The following is a 20082-nucleotide window of genomic DNA, read 5'->3' on the forward strand; positions in this document are numbered from 1 at the left end:
GAATTGAGAAAAGCACCCAGAGGTGCTAAGCTCTCCCAGGGAGATAAAAAGATATAGCTAAAAAAAGAACTGCCTTTCTATTCTGCATACACTTGCCCTTACATTTTAAATCATATAAACAATCACAGATATGTCTGGCTCTACCTGCAGCTAAAAGCTCCAGAGCTGTTCACTGAAGAAAGCGGAAATATCACAAGTTTTGCCTACTACTAGCTGTTTTCCATACCAAAAAACAAATGTAAATAGCCTTCTCCTCTTTCAAATACGAACAATTCTCACTGGCCCTGTAAAGTCATTATCAGTGCACAAGCCACTGGATTCATTCCACGGCTTATTTGTAATCAAAACCAGACCCCCAGTGAGGGATTCCTCATGCTTGGAGGCCCACATGTGTGAGGGCGTAGGTGGGTGGGGAGCACTCAGATCCCACACAGATCCTGAGGCGGATTCATTCACAGGTGAAATTCATACCACCGGCCTAGAGCATGAATACTGGGGCTCTCTGCAAGTGGAGCACAGAGCAGCTGGGGAAGTGAATCAGCCCTGGGAGTGGAAGCTAGACCCATACAGACTGGCAATAAGAAGTACATTGGTAATGGTGTGAGGAATTAGTCATTGGAACAATTTACCCAGGGTCACGGTGGAGTCTCCATCGGTGACGATTTTAAAATCAAGGCTGGATGTTTTTCTAAGGGATCTGCTGCAGCAATTCTTTAGGGGTCGTTCTCTGGCCTGTGCTGGATGATCGCAACGGTCCCTCCTGGCCTTGGAGCCTATGAAGCTATGGGAAAAAAACCCAAACCCCAAAACCCAGAGCCAGCTTGCCAGGCTGCAGCTGTAGCTGCACAGCATGCTGGGTACCGGAGCTCCTGCACTCCTGCCTGCGAGGCCAGGCCTAGCCCCAGCCTCCCTCCGCTGGACTACGCACAACCAGTACGGAGATCCCTGCGCAGCCAAATGCCAGCGCTGCCCCTGAGTGGTGGGAAGGACCACGGGCTGTTCCTCACACCACGGATGACCAAAAGCATCCAAGGCCCCAATCCTGCCTCAGGATGTGCAGGTAGAGACGCCTGCGCTGGCCCAGAGTCCCACTGGGACCCCACGCAGACTCGGGGGTCTGTGCTAATGTATAGGAAGGCAGGCCTGGGGCCCAGATCGGGATCCATGTTTTCAGATGCTGCTCTCCTGACCTGCACTGAGAAACTTCTGCTTTGGGAGAGCTGGCTTTGGAGTGCTCCTTTGGGTCAGGGCATTCAGAGTTCAGCCAGCTCCTCTGACCTTCAGAACACCACTTGCCTTCTCTGTGTCTGCAAATCAGCAGAGTTGTTTCGGAAAGTAGCCAGAGCAGCACTGATCCGCTGTTTGGAGAGTACGAAAATCACCCGCTTTGCTGCTCCACAGCCATAATGCAGCAGCCTTAGCCCAGTGGACCAGCGTCCATAGCGCAAACCCTCAGATACACACCGGTACCACTGACGGGAGCTACTCAGAGAGGCCCTGCGCTATGCAGAAGGGAAGATGAAATTAAAACATTGTATTGAAGATTAACAGGCACTTCCATAACCCCAGGCACCGAACGCACAAAGTGAGTCTTTCTGCGATACATCAATAACCACTTTGTGTGACGCTGGCAACATCTGACAACATGGCCCTCAATCACTTCAGCGGGGGACTTGCTTGTGATACTTGCCAACCAAACCCTGCAGACCTCACCTCGTCAAAACCGACCACCAGCTGAATGTGCCTCTTGCATCCCTGGGAAAATTCACCCAAAATTGGCCAAGTAAAGACCCTCTGGGAAATCTCAGTTCGCACATGCTCAGTAGACATGTGTTAGAGTTTGGCAATTAAATTCTCTAAAGCTTCCATCTGCACTGAGCATGCTCCAGCCCTTCCCCACTGACTGCACCACACAGGCCATATGCCCACAGAGCAACTGAGCATGCTCCGGCCTGGGGCTAGCCAGGATGGCAGCTCGGAGCCCCTAGGGCCATTTTGGTGCCATGCCCCAGAACTGAGAATAGGGAGCCTGTCTCACCTGGGCTCCTAAAGCTCCCTCTGCTGGGCCCAGGCAGCAGTGAAGAAGAGGAGGAGGAGGAGGAGGAGGAGGAAGATGTCTGATTGGGATGCAGATCGGGGGCCTGGGGTGAAAGGATGGGGGGAGGGAGTGGATTGGGACAAAGAGCCTGTGTGGGGGTGGGGGGCTGGGATTGGGCTATGTGTGGGGGGCAGACATACTGGATGAGGAGAGAGCCAAGTGGCGGGGGAACTGAGAGTGGCTGGCAAGACACTAGGACAAGGAACCGGGTCAGGGTAGGGGAGACCGGGCTGAGGCGGCTGAGGGTAGGGACTAGCAGCTGGTGTGGGGGCACGGCTGGGACTTGGATGGAGAGCTTGGAGGGTGAGAGTGGAATGGGCTGTGCAAGGAGATTGGATGAGAAGCCTCAGGAGGACTAGGGAGGGGCAGGACCGGGATGAGGAGCCAGGAGGGGAAGAGACAAGCCTGGGGGGTGGGGAAGAAGAGGCCGTACTTGTGGACAACAGGGACAGAAGGGTCTGTGCCCACTAAAGCATGCTCCCTTTACAATCTGGAGTGAAACCAGGATTCCTGAGTCTCACCATTCCTCTGCTGCCAGCAAATATCAGTGAGATCCACTGGCAAAGGGTGTCTTAGCCCCCTCTAGTGCTGGTCCAAACAGAGGGTGACAACCTACTACTGCTATCAGTTATTCCAGGAGCTCCAGTGGCTGATGTCTGTGCCATGGATCTAAAGGGTACGACCTGCTGATGAACCATGTGGGTGTCAACATGGTGCCAAGCGATGAAATTGTGTCTTTGCACTTTGTGTTGTTAAAAAACTCCAAACTTGCACACACGCTATGTGTGCGTTCACATTACCACAGCAGCAAACACAAGCACTCACAAGGTAGGGAATGCCAGAGTTAAGTTAGGAGTACAGAAAATAGGAGCGGAAGGGCCCTCCTGGGTCCTGAAGTCCCATCCCTGCTATCGCAGACAGCGCCGTCAGAGCATCCCCTTCATAGACTTTTCATACTCTGTCTCCACGGTTCTAGAACTGCATCGCACCGAGGGATAGAAACCATCTAATGTCCAGTCAACATTGATTCCTGGTCAGTTTATTCCCACATGTTCTCGTGCCAACACCCTCGTTTAGCTTCACCAGCTCTTCTCGCTCCCGGGTGTTTACTCCTCCACCGCCCCATGCATTGATAGACAGCCAGCAGCTCCCCTCTCAGCCTTCATTGGGCAAGACTACACAAGCCAAGTTCCTTGCGTCTCCTCTCCTGAGATCGGCTCTCCATCCCCGTGAGCAGCCCAGGAGCCCTGCTTGACTCCAGGTTGACCCCCTTGTGCATTATGACACAGTCTTTAACTACATGATCACAACTATTTTTCCACAGGGAATCTGCCTCAATCAGTGCCCAGGACTGATGGTTGTGTAGAGTTGTGTAGTGAAGGAGCCCATTGTTTGTAGGACCCCCGCCCCCTGTGTTTCAGGGCCTGAGGAAGGGGACTGCAGGAAGAGAAAGGACAGTCTCAGACTTCCTATGTGATGCTGGGCAAGTCACTTACATTTAAGTCTTTCATGGGTGGCCACGAATTGTGCTTTCCTAGCTTCCTCGCTGCCCTGGAGTCCGATTGGCAGAAGTGCTGAGTGCTCACAGCTGCAGTCGAAGCCAATGTGAGTTGCTCTTTGAACATACAGAATGCAAAGGACTATGAAAAGGCAGGTCCCCGCCACCTCAAACTGGGCACCCAAAAATGGGCAGAGACTTCTGACTTTCCTCTTGCTGTTCCTCAGGTCCCTGTCTGTAAAATGGAGATAACACCACCCTCATCTTCACAGGCATCGTGAGATCAATCCATTCGTGTCTGTGAAGCACTTAGAGATTAAGTAATGAGTGGTACAGAAAAACACATGAGGAAATTAATAATTGTGTCTTCAGCCGAGGGTTTGTATAGTGCGCTTTCAGTGCGGAGTGGGGCTGCATATGAACTCTGAGCACAAAACAAAGTATTGAAGAGCTGCTCATTAAATGAGTTCTGCTCATCCAGTGCAATGAATGAGGCAAGGTCTTGTGGGGAAAAAATTGCATGTGATCAAGTAATTAAGGACTGTAGCATAAGGCATCTCCACAAGGGGGCTGAACTGTGGTTGTATAGCCAACCTGAATTCTGGCATTTCCTACCTTTGGAGGGCTTCCCTTTGCAACCTCAACAACATTCGTTAACATTGTTCTTGGTGTGTGTGATATATACCTTGACTGAGTGGGAGGTTTCATAGGGCAGCTTGCATTAGTGACAACTGGGAACAGCTAAGGGCCTTTCCCCAAGGTTTTTGCACTTGCTGAAAGACCCACAGGCCATGGAGAGGGAGGGGCTTGGCCCACACTTTTAAGCAGTGGTCCTGCACTAAGTCAGTGCCGCTGCTGGCAGGGCAGTCTGGGGCATCGCTCTGGCTGCGTGGTCCCAGCACCACTGAAAACTGACCCGGGCCATGGCCATCCACATGGCGGGGCAGCCGGGCCAAAGTTGCTGTGACCAGGGGCACGGGGAGTCTCTTCCTGGACGGCACAAGGGTGCGGGCGTGGGGGGAGGAGGTCTGCCAGGGATCTGCCTCCTGGTGACACTGGCTCATGCGCTGTGTGGGTAAGAGAGATGGGGACGTTCCCTGGCTAAGGGGGACCTGGGGTCCCTGTGCGGGGATAAGGGATGAGAACAGGATCGCTTCCGGGGTTGCGGGGGAGGGACAGAAATTCCCCCACCCCAGGAAATATCTGAATTGACTCAACTGACAAATTAACACCCAGTTGTAACTAAAAGCCAGTGCGAGCAGAGCAGCCATCTCCAACCTGCCTTGGAAAACAGCCCTGTGACTTCACAACAAACAGTATTTCAAACACAGGCCGGCCTCCAGCTCCACTGGGAATGCTGCCCGAGCCTTCAGTACAGCTGCCATTACAAAGCACGGCTGGTAAATCTACCACAGGTCTTTTCACCCTCTATTACTTATTGCCTTGCTTGGTTTGCAGTTACAGTATCCCACTGATTCTCCTGCTAAGTCAGGTGTACAGACATCAGACCACATTCCGGTATGTCATTGTGACAGGGTCCCTCTGATGTCTTCTACCTGCCGACTTATCTCAGCATTTATATTACGACCATAATGAGCACCTTAACTGCATGGAGGTTTCTGTCTGGCTTGCAAGTAGAAAGAAATATCCAAAAATCATCAGATAAGTGGCCACAAAACAGAGCTGAGGCAAAGTAAAAATGAAGAGAGTTTTATCTGTCACTAGTCCAAAAATATATATCATTTTCGCAGAGAAGATTGAACAGATCTTTCAGAAACAAAAGCACACAAGTTTAAAGTTAACGAATTATCTACTTATAAGAAAATGATTTACTGATAAGTAGTGCCATCTGAGCAACATTGTAACTCACTAAAGAGCTTTACAAAACAAGGAATTGGGCATTGATTTCCTAGTGGCAGGCATCGATTTCTAAGGCTTGGGGTTACAGCTGGTCACAGCTGAGTCAATACATAATATATTCACTCAATTTTGCCAAATTTGATGAATAACTTATCTAGCAAATCATCTTTTGCATTATTCAGCCTGTTGTTTAATTGATCAAATACTGCTTTAGAATAAAAGAATATCAGGGTTGGAAGGGACCTCAGGAGGTCATCTAGTCCAACCCCCTGCTCAAAGCAGGACCAATCCCCAACTAAATCATCCCAGCCAGGGCTTTGTCAAGCCTGATCTTAAAAACCTCTAAGGAAGGAGATTCCACCACCTCCCTAGGTAACGCATTCCAGTGTTTCACCACCCTCCTAGTGAAAAAGTTTTTCCTAATATCCAATCTAAACCTCCCCCACTGCGACTTGAGACCATTACTCCTTGTTCTGTCATCTGGTACCACTGAGAACAGCCGAGCTCCATCCTCTATGGAACCCCCTTTCAGGTAGTTGTAGGCTGCTATCAAATCCCCCCTCACTCTTCTCTTCTGCAGACGAAATAACCCCAGTTCCCTCAGCCTCTCCTCATAAGTCACGTGTTCCAGTCCCCTAATCATTTTTGTTGCCCTCCGCTGGACACTTTCCAATTTTTCCACATCCTTTTTGTAGTGTGGGGCCCAAAACGGGACACAGTACTCCAGATGAGGTCTCACCAATGTCGAATAGAGGGGAACGATCATGTCCCTCAATCTGCTGGAAATGCCCCTACTTATACAGCCCAAAATGCTGTTAGCCTTCTTGGCAACAAGGGTACAGTGTTGACTCATATCCAGCTTCTCGTCCACTGTAACCTGTAACCCCTATTTCCTTCTCTGCAGAACTGCTGCCGAGCCATTCGGTCCTGAGTCTGTAGCGGTGCATGGGATTCTTCCGTCCTAAGTGCAGGACTCTGCACTTGTCCTTGTTGAACCTCATCAGATTTCTTTGGCCCAATCCTCTAATATGTTTTGGTCCCTCTGTATCCCATCCCTACCCTCCAGCGTATCTAGCTCTCCTCCCAGTTTAGTGTCATCTGCTATTAAACGTAGAACAGGAATAGTTGGCAAATAAATTACTCTTTTTATTAATTAGTATTATTATTATTCAGGTAGGGTTGGTAGAGCACAGAACTGGGAGCTGGACTCCCAGATCGTCTACCAGCTGACTCTGCAACCTTGGGAGATCACTGGGCCAACTGATTCGTGGAGGCCCAAACTGGGCCTAATTATCAGAGATGCTGAGCACCCCAAAGTTCCATTGACTTCAACAACAGTTGTGAGCACTCAGGACACCAGCCCCAAATAACTCAAATCAGACCCTGCAAAACTGAGTGATCTTAGACCAGTGGCCACTTTTGAAAACAATGGCCATAACCTCTCCATACCCTCTTTCCTCTATCTGTGAATATTCATCCTGACATATCTCCCACAGTGCTGTGAGGCTTGTTTAGTGCTCTATGATCCTCCAGTAAAAGATGCCGGAGCAGAAGTGACAATTATTATCAGTATTATTCTGGTATGGACCGTAGACCAATGAGACAGATTTTGATATTATACATGCACCTCAGCTGGAGACAGCTGAGCCCGTTTTGGGGTTGGTGAACATACGAGGGACCCTCTGCTCTTTTGGAAAGTCCCATGAGATCTGTATCTGCTACCAGACAAATGTACCTTCCCACAGCTGTAACCATTACCAACTTCTTTTGCAGAATAGATGTACTGAGACTGTGAATGCATCGGCACCATGACGCTATCTTTCACACCTGGCACAGGAAAGGCCAGCTTTCCAAGGAAAATACCTGAAAGTAATCATTGCTACTTTTATCTTGATAAGTGATCAGATTGCTTCTCAGAATTACATTCTTCAGGAGTAATTTGCTGCAGTCGTTCCTTTAACCATCCCATGCAGCATTCACGCAGGACTGTAGGGCAGTACAGGCCATAGATTGGAGCCTGAGCTCTAAGGTGGGCGTTTAACCCACCACTTTCTAGCTATGAAGCAAAAGTGCTACTAACTTCCTCTGTTTATTCATCCAGGAAACAAGCCCTGGTTTCTTTTAGTGTATGTCCTAGACACAGAGCCGTTTTTTTCTTACTTCAGTGCTCTGATGTCATCAGCCTTCAGAGAATTTCAGGTGAGCATCAACAGGAACCCAGAGACTCTAGGTTTGTTAAAGGTAAAGGATGGGTCCCACTGCAACTGCATAAATGCGGGGCAGATGAGTGGTTAGCTCAAGGTTTGCCATTTTGTTTGCAAACAGGCCTTTAAGACTTAAGGGCATTAGAGACAAGATAGCAAATGAATGAGAAGCACAGATTTCTAAGTGTAAAGTACACATTTAATTATTGAAAGTGAAGCTTCAGGGGAGTTTGTTGTTGTTGTTTTAAAGATGCTTTTTGTTTTGTTTTGTTTATTACACAGAAAGTAAGGAACATAATCCCTAGATTCAATGGAGAAGTTCAAATGTTCAGATCTGGATTTTTAGGCTTGCACCGATCTCCAGTTTTGTTTCTGATCAACTAATTTTCTCCTCTGCAATAGTTTGGACGAACATAGTGAAAACATGTGCTCATTTTCTAAGCATTTTGGAGAATTAAATTAAGATTAATTTGATGTAAAGCCACACTCATGTCCCTTAGTTCAAAAAAATCATCAAATGGGCTCAACAGTGCATTTTACATAGTAATGGGAGAGTGCTAACAGTAGTTTTAACCCCAGCTAGTAACTGGTCTCTGAGGACCACGTGGAATACATTTAGACACATCTACAAAGAACAGATTCAGTGATGTCTGCTCAAAGTAGCACCAATTTTATCTAATGCATGGAAGATGGTTTCCCTAAAATGCTACAGTAGCATTTAGACAAATATTTCCTGCTTGGCTCAGGTTCTGCTTGGCCTGTTAATGGCAAAGCTCTTATAATGATTTTCTGGTCTGGATGTTTGTTCAGAGAGTAGTCGAAAGGTTGTTCTATAAAATTGAACCTGTTGTCAAGCCTTAAAGCAGAGGAAGTACTGATCATCTACGGAGGGCCATGAGCTCTACATTGTTCTGCAGACCTTTCTAAACCACACCTGGGTGTGGGTTAAACTCTGCTAGCTTGGGAACATCTTCACCAGCTGGTCTGCTAACTCCATGTCAGCAGAGGACCCATTCAGCTTCCTTTGAACTCAGTGGTTGAAAATTTTCACTCTGACCTGTCTTTTCACCTACAGGGGCCCTAGACCCCAGGAAAGCTGCTTTGAGGAATCCCCACCCCCACCACCACCTTCATTTGCCATTTGCTGTTCCTTCAGATGCTGTCTGGGAAACATGTTTAGCCAAGTTCTCAGGCTACAATTCATGGGACGCCCAGTCTCTCCTCTTCTCTCCAAAGGCCTAATGACCTCGGCTCGTCAGTGGCCGTGCACGTACTGTGAATTGTACTGACGCTCACTAAGACCACCACAGAAGTTAACAGCCTCAGGGGAAATGAGCCTCTGCAAATCTATAAGACGACAAATACTCCAGTTCAGCTTGTACCAAAGCGTCCAGCCCATGGGTTCATCACAAATGGAACATCAGGTAACTCTCTTGCTACATTGCCACTCACAAGCCTTTGAGCTCCGTCTGATTCGATGGTGACTGAACTAAGTAGCAGTAATTTTGAATCCACTCCAGTAACAGCTGACCTTTTCAGGAAACTATGCGATACGTGGAATGTTCTAACAAAACAGTTATTCCAACTTGGAACTAGTTTACTTGGCACGTGAATGATCCAAGATCTACTTAACATTGTATTTGTTGCCATAAAATAATTGACAGCTGTTATCAATGTATGAACAAAAGGACTATGCTTGTAGTGAGGTTACTCTCTAAATACGGGAATGTAGGATCTGGTCCTGCATGGAGAGATCTGACACCACAGATTGTAGATATAGCTACTGATTTGGCATTTAGAGCAAAGGTGTTATTCCTGAGTGCAATATTTTAAAATGTGTGAATTGGATTCCAGTATTACAACTACTAAAGGGTCAGCTGCCCACACCTTTACTCTTGGTGACTAGAGCCTGACTCCACAGATCGTTCCCCTGCAGGCAATGACAGGCCTTGTGCAGTAAGGTGCCACCACCCTGAGTACATCAGGAGATGAGAATCCCACCCAAAGTGATTAATAATCTTAATATGACCTATCTATGCCCTTCTATGGCCGTACCCAGGTAGTATCTGTGCACTGTCGTACAACCAAAGAAGTGTCCGCGCACAAATTCCAGACAACCACTGCTCCTCCCATGGGGGTTGGACCCTAAGTCCGCAGTCCTTACTCATGGCGAGTAACACTTACTCACAAGAGCAGTTCCAATTGAGTCAAGGGAGTGTGTAAGTGCTACTCAAGGAGCATAACAGTTGCAGAACGGGGCCTTTGACTGGTGTTCCTCACCCATGCAGCTGGCCACCCTCAGCCTTCATTTCCTCTCACGGGGACTCACTGGGTCTTCTTCTCCCTGTTGCGCTGAGGAACAAGGGGGTGTTCTGTGCTCCTCAAGTCAGCATGGCTGCAACGTTCCCAGGGGCTATTCCCCAGCTGTGATGTCCTTGTTACCAAGGCCTTACTCTCTCCTGAGCCTGTTTTCCATAGAAATACTCAGGAAAAGCAAGAGGCCTGCCTGGGGGGCGCTACCCCAGGAGAGACTCCCCGCCCAACCCTTCCAAGCGCGGGCGGAGGATGGCTTCTTTCTTTTTAAACAAAACACAAAATGGCTCCTCCCTTCTCCCCCTGCCTCACTGCGGGGAGGAGAGTGCCTCAGGGAAACTTTGCAAAGAGGAAAGGGGCCACAGGGAAGGAACAGGCAGGAGAAGAGCTTTCCCCACCCTGCAATTTGATCTCTGTAAGGGCTCCAGCTAGTGCCCTTTAACACCCACGCCCACCTCAGCGGGAGGCAGGGGGCAAATGCCGCCCCGGGCTGCAACGGAGGCTGTGGGCTTTGCTCGTGCGGTTTATCCCGAGCCCTGTAACCTCAGCTCCCCCCGGCTGGGATCTGCGCCTCCCTCCCACCCCAGCCTTCCGCAAGGACCCACTCGCAGCCGCACCGAGCCAAGCCCTTCCCCGGGGGGAGCTCCGCCAGCGGGGCAGCGCTAGCTCCAGTCCAGCCTGAAGCGCCTCCCATCGGCACCGGCCAAGCCACCTGCCTGCAGCCCGGCCGCCGGCTCGCTGCCCTGCCACCCGACAGAGCTGCCGAGCTCGCCAGGCTCGGGGCTGCCCCGGCAGGACGGCGCCCATGGGCGGGGAGTTACACGCATCCCCCTGTGGAACAGATGGGGCTGAACTTTGCTCTGACTCGATCCCAGGGGCGCAGGCCGGTCCTACCCCTCCCCGGCCCCAGGGAGCTGCCCCTCCCTGTGGGCCCCCTTCCCCGCCAGGGCCAGCGGCGGCCAGAGCCTCTCCCCGCCTCTATCGCCAGCCTGGCGCACGGGAAAACTGCGCAGCTACAAAACCGGAGCCGGGGCGCACCGGGGCGCCTCGCCGCGGCTACTGGAGAGCGGGCAAGGGGCGGACCCCGCCCTCCAGCTGGGCCATCCCAGGGGAGCCGACAGTTTGGGCCAAGCTGCGGGCTCCGGCCGGCTCGCTCCTCGGGGTTCACACCCTCAGCGTCTCTGCCAAGCCCCGGCCACGGGCCCCGAGGGGAGCCGCAGGCAGGAGGCGCCGGGCTCGGGGACCCAGAGCCCCGGCCACACGCAGTCCCCAAAGCCCCCTCCTGCCGCAGGGTTCACAGCCGGGGTAACCTGGCCACAGCTTGGGGCAGGCGCGGAGCGCACGGGCCTGTCCCCCGTCCCCCCCCGCGGGGCTCGGCCGGTCCCCTTCCTGCGCCCCGGGCGCTGTGCACCGCCGGCTCTGTGGCACCCCCGGCTGCGAGCGCCGGAGCGCGGGCTGCACCTGCCATCGCCTGGAGAGCGGCAGAAGCGCAGCGGCCGGGGCGCGAGGAAAGCCCCGGTGCAGCCGGGGACATGGCAGGCTGGGGGCCGGGCAGCAGCTCCCCCTCCCCCCGCCGGGGACAGGGAGCCGCAGGCGCGGCACCCAGCTGAATTAAGCCCTGCTTCACTATGGCATGAAACAGGGATGGACTCGTCGGGCAGCGCTGCTCCCCCGGCAGGAGCCAGGGCGCTGTCCGAGGCCGGGGGAGCCGCCCCGCGCCAGCCCCAGCCCGCGGGTCCCGTCCCTGCCCGACAGCACCGTCCGGATCCAGCTCCCGGCTGGCAGGACAGCGGCTGTGCGCGTCTGCTCCGCTACCGGGGACCTCAGTCCGCCCGCGCCCCCTTCCGCCCTGGCACCCCGGGGTGCGCGCCCCTGCCCCGCCGAATCCAAGCCCAGGCTCTGTCCCCAGCCGGCGCGGAGAGGAACCCAGCGCCGGCCCGAGGGGGAGCGAGCCCCGGGCAGACACAAGCCTGGCACCAGCGCAGAGCGGTGCCCCTGGGCAGCGCGGGGAGCCCTGACCGTGTCCGGAGAAGCTGCAGCCCCAGCGGGGCCCCACACGAAGGAAAGGCTCCTGCTCAGACCCCCGGCCGGGCTGCCCCTGCCTGCCCTGGACTGGGGGCAGGGTCGCCCCCCGCCCCGCAGCAGAGACGGTGGCGCCTCCCGGAGCGGCGCCCGCGGCTCCCCCCAGCCCGCAATGCAGCGCAGCGCCCGGCGCGGGAGGGTCGCGTTACCTGGCGCCGCTAGCCGGGAAAGACGGGGCCGAAGCACTTCCCCCGGCAGGTGCAGCTGCGGCGGCTCCGGGCTGGCTTCACAGGCTGGCGGCGGGCTGGCCGGTCCCTGCTCCGCCCGGTGCCATCGCTCCGCATACGCATCCTCCGGCAGGCAGGCGGCGGCCGGCGCCCGCGGGTCCGGCTGGGGGTCGCCCGCGCGGCTCGCCCGGTGCAAAGCGGCGGCTCGGCTCCCGGGGAGCGGGCGCAGGCAGGGCGGCTGCACAGGCGCGCACGGCGCCGGGCGGGGGGAGGAGGGAGGGAGGGAGCGAGCCGCGCGGCCCCCCCAGCGCACACCAGGCAGGGGCGCAGCCCGGTCAGCCCGCCGCCAGCGCCCCTCCACCGCCCCCACCGCGGACCCCGCAGCCGCGCCCCGCTGACCTTGCAGCGTGTACCTGCACCAGGGCAATCCGAGCTCCGCCGGGCTTCGCCGAGCCTCCTCGCTGCGCTCACCTAACGCCGCCCGTGCGCTGGGCGCCGGATAATCCAGCGCTGAGCCCCGCGCTCCGCCTCTGGCCAGCCCGGCTCAGGCGCCGGCTGGAGCGCCGCGGGCCGGGGACGCGCTGCCCATGGCCCCGGGAGGCGGGCGCTCTTCCTGCGCTCGGGGAGCTACAGCCGAGCTGCGCGGCCGGGCTCCGTCCTCGGGCTTCTCCCGCCGGCTGTCCGCGGCGCAGCCATGCACACCCCCGCCAAGGGAGACCGACCCACCGGGCGCGGCGCTCCGAGAGCCGGGTAGCCTCAGGCGGAGCAGCCGGAGCCCCGGGCGCTGCAGGGGGGCGCAGCTGGCTGCACTGGGTCCTTGCGCGTTTCCTCCCCGGCTGCTGCTGGCTCCATCCTCCCCGCGGCGAGCTCCGGCGGCTGCCGCCCGGCCCCCGGGAGCCGCGGCGCTCGCTGCAGCATGAAGCCGGCTTTGCAGCCTGGTGCCAGCCCGAGCCGCCGCCTGCTCCGCAGCGAGAAGAGCGATGGCGCGGCGCAGCCGGGAAAGGCAGCTCCAGCCGCAGCGGGCGGGCGCAGAGCGGCGCCGGGCGCCCCCAGCTCCGCTAATCCAGAGACGTGTCTGCGAGCCACGGGCAGGGGCGCGCTGGGCAGCTCGCCAGCGCCGGCGGGGACAGGGCTGGCGCTGCCCAGCCGGTGCGCGGCGAGCCGGGGCCGCCGGGACAGGGAGAAGCCGGGGGAGCGTGTGAGCAGCGGCTGCGCCCTGGCGCCGGGAGGCGCTGCTGGCGCGGGAGTGGGCAGGGAGGGGGCGTGTCGCTGCGCCCTTTCCTGCCGGGCCGGAGGAGCTGGCAGCCTCGGGCAGGGCTAGCCCCGCATCCCTGGGCCGGGCAGAGCGGTGGCGCAGCCCGCTCCGCAGGGGTGACAGCGCTGCCTCGGCCAGGCCACTCCCCCGGGCTGGAGAACTGCGCCTCCGGCTCCGGGGCCGGCGCGGGGGATTCCCATCCCGGGGGGCGGGCAGCGGCTGCAGCTGGAAGGCTGCGCTTGGAGCGGTGTCAGCGGGCAGGGGCCTCTGGTTGCCGGCTCTGCCCGGGCGCTGGAGGCGCTCGCTGGGGAAGAGGCCGGCAGGGCGCGTCCGGGATTACAGCACACGAAAGCTGCTCCCCGCGCAGCCCGGGCCCACCCTCACGTCGGAGCCCCCGTGGGTCTCCCCGGGGCACCTGGAGGGACTCGCTCTCCTCGGCCTGCCCTGGGGCCCAGGGGCTGCCGCGGGCTCCGCGGTTCGGGGCCAGCCCCCGTCCCGGGTGCGCTCAGGGGCGGGGAGCGGAGAGGGCGCGGAGGTACCTGCGCCAGCGGCGGGTCCCCCTCCCAGCCCTGCTCGGGGGTGGCTCGGGGTGGGGGCTGGGGCGCCGCCGAGACGAAGGAGCCAATCAGTTAAGCAGCCTTTGCTCAAAACCGGGGAGGGGGCGAGGCGGAGCCGGAGTGAGCGCGGCGGCGGCGGAGCCGGTGGCTGCGAGGGGCCGTGCGCGCTGGCGCGGGGTCCCGGCGGAGCGCTCCTGGCGCAGCGGGCTGGGGTCCTGCGCTCTTCACAGCTCTGGGGGCTGGCGGGCGGCAGGCTCGTCTGCCTCCCCGGGGCTCTCCGCTCCTCTCGGGGCAGCGGGCTGCGGGGCAGCCAGCCCGGAGCGCCCGCGGGGGACTGCCGGAGCGGGGAGAAGAAAGGGCCTGCGGTCCGGCGAGGAGGGCGCCGCTGACCCGACCGCGCTGTCCGGGGTGCAGAGAGGCGCCGCTCGCCGGTCCTGGGAAGCTGCCCCCTTGTCTCGGACCCTCCTGGGGACATGACGTGGATGCGGCTGAAAACCGGCGCTTGGGTCCTGAGGCAGCTTTGGGGGACCGGGGCGGGCGCTGCGTGGATCCGGGCGGACACAGCTGGGGCTCAGGGAGCGGACTTGGAGCCTGGCTTTGGGGATCGTGTCTCACCTTCCGACAGGGCGCTCTCAGGGGGTGCGAGTGTGATGGGCTGGGTGCGTCTCCGTGCTTGGCTTTCCCGCTTCCCCCTGCCCGGCTCTTGCGCCGAGCCCCTGGCCAGGGGCTGCTTTGCATGGCGGAGACAGACCGCTCATGCAGCTGAGCCGCACCAGTGACGCCCATGGCCTAGGCCCGCTGAGCCGGGGGCTCCTGTGTTTGTCCCTTCGGCTCCTTTAGCGAACCGCTGAGCAGAGGCTGGGGGAGGCAGGGGGTATCGGAGAGAGTGGGCCAGGCAGGCAGGCAGGGTCCCTGGGCTGGGCAAGGCAAGGGGACTTCACCAACCACACAGGTCCCTCAGCAAACCATGCCCCTCTTCCCGAGCCCCTGCCCTCTGACAGAGGGAGTGGCTGGCTGGGCTGGGTGCAGGGCTGCCCAGCAGGGAGACACCGGCTGCTGGGTGTGATTGACTCCTGCCAGAGGTGAGGGGAGCGTTCCTGGGAGGTGCTGCGCCCTTCTGTGCTGTGAGCTGCGCTGCCAGGTTTCTCCGGAGCGCACCCGGTGTCCAGACGCACCCAGGCCTGTGGTTTCAGTTATGGTAGCACAGAGACAAAGCGTGGGGCTCTGGCATCGTTCAGGGGGCCAGAATCTACCCAGTGGAGTGACTCGCTCTCTGCCGGGGCTGCGGTAAAGGCAGGAGGCTTTGTGCTCATCTAGCCATCCTCCGGTGTGTGGCACAACAGCTCCGAGGGCAAATTCCCACCCACAGGGCCTGGGAGGCTGATGGGGTGAGTGGGGTTTCTGTGGGAGGATGTTTCTTGTACTCTGCATCCTGAGGTGAAAATGTGTGCTGGAGCCTACAGAAAGTCCAGCTGCAGATGGCTGCAAATACAGATGCCATGTGGGGAAGATAATGCAATAGCTGGTGTGATGAGATTGCTGCTCTGCTTTGCACCAGCTTCAGACCCATAGGTGTTCACTGGGTCAGGTCTACTGAAGTCAACAGAAGAAGAAACCGCAAACTTCACCTATGGGTGAAGCAGGTCTGGGTCCTGCTTTCCAAAAGTGGCTGGTGGTTTGCTTGTACCTTATTTGGATCCACAACTAGAGATGCCTTAAAGTGTCCTTTTTTCTTCCAGACAGTGCAGAGTCCCACCCTCTGAAAATCAGGCCTTTCAAGGGGTCTAGTTGCGGACCCAAAATTACAAATCATGCTCGACAATGTAGGCCTCAGTTGTGAGCTGATAACCTAATACAGCAGCAAAGGGGGGTACCACCGACCGCCTCTAGATTCTGAAGCGTTTATGCCAAACGGCTAGACTTTGTATTGTTAACATTCTAGCCTTAGTGCCATTCTGGGGGGAGGAAAAAGTAAACACAATTTCAAACTTAAGTGTAGTGCTTTTGTTGGGGGGTGGGCGGTGGTGCACGCTCCCCCAGCAGCATCAGGAACACTTAGGACCCTATCCTGCATCCTCTTCTGACCCCGTCTGCCAGGGCTGGGCCAGGCCCATCTCTAGTGGATGAGTAAATAAGTAAAGGATTGACAGCAGTAGCTTATGTCTGTTTATGTTGACCTCATTATTTATCTGACAAACGTACCTGCAGAATTAGCTTACAAAGTCACAGGCATGAGAGGAATGACAAGGAGAGAGAAAGTGACAACAGTGTAAATACTTCTAGAAAACCACTGCTGGCTTTCATGACTGATTAACGTCCGTGCATGTAGTCTGCATAAACAGGGCATCTTCCTGGGTCACTTTTCCCCATGATTGACAAGTCTGCTCCTCCTGAGGTCTGTTGAATGACCCTAGTAAAGAGCTGAATTGGAGATTCAGAACGAAGACAATCATCTTAAATTCCTCTCTCTATCAAGACTAATAGGAAAAGTGATGGTTTGGGGTAGGCTCTGAGTTCCATGGCAACCATTTGATACTTCAGTGACAATTGCTGGAGCTCTCACCGTTTTGAGAGTGCGTGTGGAGATTGTATTTAGATTTAATCTCAGCAAATTTTGGAGTAACATTAGTTCAAGCTGCCTGGCTGTACCCCCTATAGCCTAGCAGGTAGTTGTCCTTTATAGTGGGCAGAATTTATCACTGTTGTTAGACTTCCATTGCACGACTCTAAGCAAAGTAAGCGTTTTTGTAGGGTTGTTTCTTACCAAGTGACTTCAATTGTAGAAAAATGTCAAAGATTTCTTTCAAGACACTAAGTGGTTTTAACATATCTGTGCTGACTCTTAAATGATGCATGCTTCAGCATTATGAGAACTTAACAGAAAACACTAACACACACACACACACACACCGGTAATTGTCTTCTGAAACCACCAACACGTGTTCCTTCCCGTACTGCCTTGCTAGACGTGCTCCTCCACAGAGCTGGTCAGGAAAACGGGCAGTTCTTTCTCCAGACATTTTAAATGAAAACCTAAAACTTGTGGCTGAAAACAACCAAATAACTTTGTTTGATAGTGGTTTTTTGTTAGTGGAAATAGACACCCTGTGCAAAAGTACCAGTTCCTCAAAAGTACCATTTCCCCTCTGGAGTGTGTGAGACTTTCACCAGCCTCGCGCTCACACCACCTGCTCCCCTCTTGGTGCCACTTGAGGGCCAAGGACACCCTGGGCCTGCCAGGGGCAGGGCAGGACCTTCACCTGCTCCCCAGATCTGAGAAGGGGGATGGGAGAGGGGCAATTGCTGCCGTAAGGGCAGGGGGAGCAGCTCCCCAGCCATGGCAGAGTGCTCCAGGGGTGGGGGGAGTGGAGGGCAGAAGCAGGTCCTGGTATATGCAACTGCTCTGACTGGCTTCCTTTCCCCAGCTCAAGGGATTTCTTGTGGGGAGTGGGACACCCCGGTCCTGAGGAGGAGGAGGGAGGGAAAGCCAGATGGGCTGAGCCATACACTGGCACAAATGAGGGAAGATTGTGGCCCCGGTGTCACACTTCTACACATCCACAAGAGAGATTTTGCTCTGTGCTGGAAAAGGCCCCAGTGGCAGCCCTTTGGTATGGACCAGGGCAACCACTTGTGACCCAGCCCACACTGGGACCCAGCTCTTCAGCAGCAAAAGGCGAGAGCTTCAGGTGGCCTGATGCTGGCAGACAGCTGCCAGCTCCGCTCTGCCTCTCCATCAGAAGGACTTGGCAGGGCTCTGCTACTGTTCCCGCAAGCCTCACCCATCTTGGAGTTTACCTTAAAGCCCCTGCTGCTAGAGACAGGGCTGGTTGGTTAGTTTTTCAATAAATGCAGTTTCTTGACCCCGGGGGAGCAGGAGAAGCTTGAAGCTGTGAACCCCAAAGGACCTAAAGCCAGAAGGAAAATTTAAAAAACAAAAAGGGGGTGTGCTTTTTATCTCATGATTTATAAGCCAATCCCCTGGCTCTTCTGGTAACAAGTGTGTGGGAAGGGAGAGTTTGACTTGATCTGTAAGAGTTGGGGTGGGCATGACTGAACTTGTGAGCTGTGTGGAAACCTTCTGCCGGCCCCAGCTCAGCGTCCTACCCGATGGCTGCAGGCCAGGGGCAGGACATGCTGCCTCAGGTGCCCGCACTCGAGTCTTCTTGGGAACTAATCTGTCCCCTGTCATCTCTACCCCCGTCTCTTCACCTCAGCTTCAGTCCACCCTCCTTCCCTCTCCTCCCTGCCCTGTGCCTCCCACCCCTTCCCTTCCCATTTAGCTGATCCCCTCCTAGCCCCCCCCCCCCCCGCGTCTGTCCAGTCGAGTTATGCTGTAAGCGCCTCAGGGTGGGGACCGCTGCGGTTCTACGGCGCCGAGAGCAAAGGGGCTTTGGCACTACCCTGGTACACACGGATAATACCAATGTAATGCTGAGAGCCGCTTTCCAGCCCGGAAACCACTGAACCCTTCTCCCTGTGCATCCCTGAGCAATGGCCCCTGCTTTGGCTCTGTTCCCTTCACCGAGGTTTGTGGTGTTAGGGGTTTTTCAAATACAATGTTCCCCATCAAAATGTGACCATCACCTCTGCAGTGGGACAGTGCCAGGGGGCAGCTGTGTGCTCTCAGTGGGCACCTTGCCACTCAGACGGTGGGCCCCTGCTGCTCCCCTGCTCCCACTCCTGGTGCCTGCATGGGGAGGTGGTGGGGATGTGGTTAGCTGCAGATGGGGCAGGCCCACAGGTAGGGGTGTGTATCTGTGGGGCTGGAAGGGAGGGAGTGGGGAACTGAAGCGCTGGAGATGGTAGAGAGGGAAACAGAAAAGCCCTTCAGCACATCAGTGACCATGTCCAATATTCACTCCCTCAGAATCCTACCGCCTGTTACTTAGCATCAGAGAAAATGCTTACCTTGCTCTTCGACTTCCTGGTGACAAACGGCTGGGTCAGGCCGCTGGCCTGAGTTAGTGCTGTTGAGTTTGCCCAAAGCAGTTGTCGGACCTCCCGCTCAGTCTCTTCTAAAAACAAACCTCGTGGCCTCCCTGAATTATTAGAAAACAACACTGAATTTGTGCCCAGAGAACAAGCTGCGGGGCGAGTAGAACTAACCTGAAACCCTTCTCAGGCCCAGCACTGGAACTGCGACTGACTCTAAGGACCTCCAGATGAGATGCACCCCACCCCTGCCCTGCGCACACCCTGACAAACGTGGCAGGCAGGGAGCCGGGCTGTGTGTGTTGGGGATGGAATCGACCCCCAGCATGGAGGCAGGTTGGCTGTCGTTGGCTGTTCTTCCAGCCCCGTGCCTAGAATAAAGGCCTTGACCCCCGTGCGCTCACTACCCTGCCTCCCCCAGCCAATGGCCAATATCATCCCCTGTGGCTGGAGTGCACAGACCCCAGTGTGACTGTCCATGGGGCACTGGCTCCCCCATGTGCATCCATCCAGAACTGGTGCGATTCCATTGCATTGGGTCCTCTGGGGTTCCTAACTGGCTGTGTGGGTCTCGCAAAAAGGCCAGGGCTCCAGCAAAGACAATATGCCCTGGAAAGATGGGACCATCCACCCCACTGCTGCTACCTCACCGTTCCCGGACCCACCCTTCACAGCATGTTGGGGGTGCCTGGCACCCCACTGCCCACAGCCTGACCCTTCCCTCCACAGCCCCTCTCTGTTCGCTGGCTGGGGAGGCCAGTGGAAAAGGTGCATGGGGACACCCATGGCAGGGGGCCCTGCACCCCCTGGGAGGTCGCTCTGAGCCTCTGCCCCAAACATTCAGGGTCCATCAAGGTCCTTCCTGGGTGGCGGGGTTTGGCCATTTGCATGCATCAAATGTGGTGCATGTCCAACCGCTCAGTTACCAGGGCTGGCAGCTCCCCGGTGAATCCAGCTTCCCCAGACATGGCCATGGTCCTCATCCGGCCTGGGGGCTGAGGCCAGGCTGGCTATCCAGGCACAAAGAGCAACCGCAACAGGTCGAGGGGCAGGACACTCTAGTTCCCACTGAGGACCCTTGCTTTGAATTAAAGGATTATAGAATCATAGAAT

General features: G+C 56.1%; 1 protein-coding gene and 1 long non-coding RNA gene across 5 annotated transcripts in view; both read right to left on the reverse strand.

The window, feature by feature from the left end:
• LRFN5 (leucine rich repeat and fibronectin type III domain containing 5) overlaps positions 1-12764 on the reverse strand; it is a 145017-nt gene extending 132253 nt beyond the window's left edge. The window contains exon 1 of one of the 4 annotated variants that reach the window (XM_074956593.1): positions 12622-12763. The gene's annotated coding sequence lies outside the window, so the exon portion shown is untranslated. Of the gene's footprint in view, positions 1-12204; positions 12331-12621 lie in introns of those variants that run through there. The other 3 variants (XM_074956588.1, XM_074956591.1, XM_074956589.1) reach the window with 3 other exon arrangements.
• Positions 12765-16990: 4226 nt separating this feature from the next.
• The window catches only part of LOC141990248 (uncharacterized), a 93534-nt gene continuing 90442 nt past the window's right edge, over positions 16991-20082 (reverse strand). The window contains exons 2-4 of the long non-coding RNA XR_012640124.1: positions 18946-19076; positions 17833-17942; positions 16991-17080 (exon numbers count right to left, since the gene is read on the reverse strand). This is a non-coding gene — a long non-coding RNA (uncharacterized LOC141990248). The remainder of the gene's footprint in view (positions 17081-17832; positions 17943-18945; positions 19077-20082) is intronic.

The sequence above is a fragment of the Natator depressus genome, chromosome 6 (genome assembly GCF_965152275.1).
Source record: "Natator depressus isolate rNatDep1 chromosome 6, rNatDep2.hap1, whole genome shotgun sequence".
Classification (NCBI taxonomy): domain Eukaryota; kingdom Metazoa; phylum Chordata; order Testudines; family Cheloniidae; genus Natator; species Natator depressus.